This window comes from Sinocyclocheilus rhinocerous, unplaced genomic scaffold (assembly GCF_001515625.1).
Source record: "Sinocyclocheilus rhinocerous isolate Xijiao unplaced genomic scaffold, SAMN03320098_v1.1 scaffold1469, whole genome shotgun sequence".
In the NCBI taxonomy this organism is placed as follows: Eukaryota; Metazoa; Chordata; class Actinopteri; order Cypriniformes; family Cyprinidae; genus Sinocyclocheilus; species Sinocyclocheilus rhinocerous.
This window is the reverse complement of record NW_015650017.1, coordinates 31,809-35,771: the sequence shown is the minus strand read 5'-3', so window position 1 is coordinate 35,771 and position 3,963 is coordinate 31,809. Positions and strand designations below refer to the sequence as shown.

Genomic DNA, 3,963 nt, shown 5'->3' with positions numbered 1-3,963 from the left:
AAAGTTTGCGGCATAGAATCTTTAAAATACGTCCAAGAGTTTTACACACCGGTCTCTTATTGTGGCGACATTTCCATGCCCCGAAATGTGACGCTGAACGAAACGAACTGTGATTGGTTGTTTGACACGTCGGTCAAACCGCCTCATGGCCTTGGCCAAAGAAAGCTGCCATGCATTCCAGACCTTCAGCCGTCAATCTGAATTTTATTGCCATCCAATTTTATTGATTTTATTGCCATCCAAATCCAGAATGTCGGTGTTCCCTGGTCGAATTACCTACTGTTTTTTATTTTTTTAAACACCAAGGTCGTGTGGTAATTTAATTGCCATCCGAATCCACATCTCTGAGTTTACAAGAAGAAATCGATTCAAAATTCAGTGTTCAAAACCTTTTTGACAACTGCCGAACACCGTACGGCAACTGTTGTACTTCACTGTAATTTGCATACATATTTTTTTCTGAAATGCTGGAAAGTATTTAAAAGAACAATACTTCATAACCGCTCCATCACAGCGACTGGGAGCAGAAAGAGAAGAAAAGCACGTAAACATTCGAAATGGGTCTTTATTATGGCAGCAGCAGGTATGCAATACAATTTTAAAATTTGTATTGTACACAATTATAGAAATAAATGAACTTTTCCACGACATTCTAATTTATTGAGATGCACCTGTATATCGCGTATAATTATACTATATACAACTATAGTACCTCTATTTTCCTATTTTTAAACAGGAGATTTAAATAATCAAATAATAAATATGATTATATATTATAAGATATGCTTGGAATAAGAATACATTTTACATAATACTAAAAATACATTTGTAAATAAAATTCATTTTATTTATAGCAGACAATCATGTGACTGGCCACATGAGCAGTGTGTTCCCGGGTTCGTAGGATCACAGAACTCGCTCCTCCAATGTGAATAAATCGCCATCCGAATCCATGTGTTTTATCACTGAGGTGATATGTAAATTTATTTTTACAGACGTCCATATGAGAAACAATTACTGTCCGAATAGGGCTAAAGATGGAGTTTCTCCCCTAAGAACAATATCTAAAGTTTTATTCTTGTATACAATTTTGCTTCATGATATAAATGATATAATTATGCTTTATTACGTGTTTAAATTTATGTTCAAAATCTTCTTCTAATGCATAGTTTGTAAAAGGGTTTTACAGGTTCAAAATGTTCTTGTTCACTAAGCTGAAAAAGAGGCTGGTTTATTTTTTATTTCATCTTTGCTGTGTTTTTTTTTTTTAAACAAGTTATTCTTCCACTTGTGCATTTTACAAAATGCAGATGTAAGAAATACTGCCATGTAGGTTTGCATCTCATGCTTTTTCATTTTTATTCTCTTGAGATGTTTTGTTATCTTGTTAGTCAACGAAGAGAGAGATCGGTCTCATTCATTTCCACTTTTACTTTATATTTGCCTCAAGTATTAAACTTTTATTGTCTGCTGATTCTTCTTTCAGCAAGAATGAATAATTTCATAATTTTATTTACTCTTAAAAGCCTTTAAATATTATGATTGCTTTTGGGGTTTTCCATAATTAAATTTCTCGATAAAGCTTTTAAATGCCTAATAAACTATATTTCACCGCACACCTGACTCTGTCTGTCTACATCAGTAACTGTTTTACCATTAGTTTTACCATTATTTTTGTTTGATGCATTGTTTTACAGAGTTTTGCAGTTTTAAACAGAGTTTGGTGTGTTTTTGATCATCTACCGTGAGCAGTTCACGCTATGTCACATTATTGTAAAATACTCTTTACACAGTTTGTGTAATCAACATTTGTATGGAAATTAATATGTTCTGATTCTAGTTCAACTTTAATTAAAATTAAAACATGTCATTCAGAGAGCAGAGCTGAAAGTCAGATTCAGATGGTGGGAATTACTGTAGCTTTCTGTTGGGTACCAGCTCATGTAGGAGTAAAAGGAAATGAGTTGGCAGACAAATATGCAAAGGACACAACAAAGAAAATAGACATAGATATATGCAGTTAAAGTATAGGCCTAAGAGTGAAATGAAGTGTTTACTCGGACAACATGTGAAGAATAGACGGCAGAAACAATGGGAAGAAGAAAGACCAGGGAGATTAGTTTTATAGCATTCAAAGAGTTGTAGGTAAATATAGAGTAACAGGAAGAAATAGATATGAAGAAACTAGTCTCAAGGCTTAGATTTGGTCATACTGCTCTTAATAGCAATTTGAATAGAATAGGGAGACATAAAACATGACGTGTGAATATTGTAATCAGGAGGAAAAGGAATCAGGTGATAAAAGCTTAAAATTTTTAATATGGTATTTAAAGGACACTGGTTTATATAATAGAATATAGTGAATTAAAAGGTAGATTATGATCCTGACCCACACTCCTAATCAGTAGGTGGCGGTAATGCACCTAAAAGTTGTATACCATCCGCCATTAAAACACCAAGAAGAAGAATAGTTTTCAGTCTCGGTGCTATTTGTGTGCTTGCTAATACTTATAGGCATCTAAAGAAGTGTTGTAAATGGTAAGAGGGATCTATTTTGTTGTTATGAATGTAGTTGTTAGTAGTGATGGCAAAATGAGGCTTCCTGAACCGCTGAAACTTCATAGCCCATTGCTTCACCAAAAGGTTAATTACCCGAAGCTTCATTAAGCATTGCTCACTAGTGACACCTAGCTACTGTGCAAAGAAATAGCAGACAAATCAATGAATCCTGAGCCAATGCCTGAGAAGACATGTCCATTGCCTGGGTATAAAATAAATATATCTTTCTCTGTCTGGCTTTACTTGTTCAGAGACAACGGACACACACACAGTTAATTAATTATTCATTAATTGTCGGGACAGTGACAGTTCGAACAACAAAAGCGAGACTGTGTTGGGTGCAGTGCTTATGGGGGAGGGAGAGAAATACAGCAAACTGCACCAGAGCAATCTGGAGTGGGGAAAAAAATAAGAATTGTTACTGTTTTGTGCAGTGAAGTACAGAGTTCTGGCATGAAACTCTAGATGGCGCAGTCCGATAGGTCTAACTCAATCTGACCTAATGACATCATTATCACATGGCACAGCTGATTGGTTCTCTCCTGTATCAGTAGCCAATGAGCTCGCTAGTGTTTGCCGTAGCAGTTGCAGCTTGCTTCAGAAGCCCTCCACCTTCCCCAGCTCCACCTGTATAGATCTGCTACGAGGTGATTCATGTATGCTATATGGGGGTTATTTCATGTATCTTATATTTGCAGCAGCAATATTTCATACATGCTCACAGTAGCATGTTGTGGATGTATTGGCAGTAGCAAGTCTCGGTACTTGCTCTGCCGCAGCAGCAGCAGCAGCTTAGCAAATCTATTCCGCCAAGACCAAATACATTAGTTGGCATGAAAGAACTGTTACTAGTTTTTAGTGCAGTGTAGTGCTTATGGGACTGGGGATATAGTGGAGCAAACTGCAACACAGCAGTTTGGGGTGAGTGAAGGAAGGAATATTATAGATTTTTATTGAGAAACAGACGTTTTTGAAGTGTGTTAGGGTTTAGAAATTCCTCTTCTTGGACAAAACCTCTCTAGCCTTGGAAAAGGTCCTTTCACAAGGAACAGAGGATGCAGGGGAACATAAAAATGCCAATGCCAGCTGGTATAAGTGAGGATACTGATGCTTCTGTTGAGCCCAATATACTAGTGGATGCTCAGATCTTGTGAGTCTACGTCATTTTTACTACTTAAATAATAATGAACCACTTTATTAATCACATACCTTTCACGTACTGGGATAACATAAGCAGGGTTGCCAACTCTCACGCATTTGGCGTGAGACACACGCTTTTAGGCTCTGTCTCACGCTCTCACTCTGCCCATGTAGATCTCACGCCAAATGCGATATGAAACAAAGTCTCAGCTCTCAAATTTTGTATGTTTTAATACTAAATTCTAACAATAAATACCGTTTTGG

General features: G+C 36.5%; 1 protein-coding gene across 1 annotated transcript in view; it reads left to right on the top strand.

Annotated features, from left to right (window-relative positions):
* Positions 1 to 3,963, top strand: part of LOC107711375 (zinc finger protein 239-like) — a 20,927-nt gene that overhangs the window by 3,200 nt on the left and 13,764 nt on the right. The gene's annotated exons all lie outside the window — the stretch shown is intronic.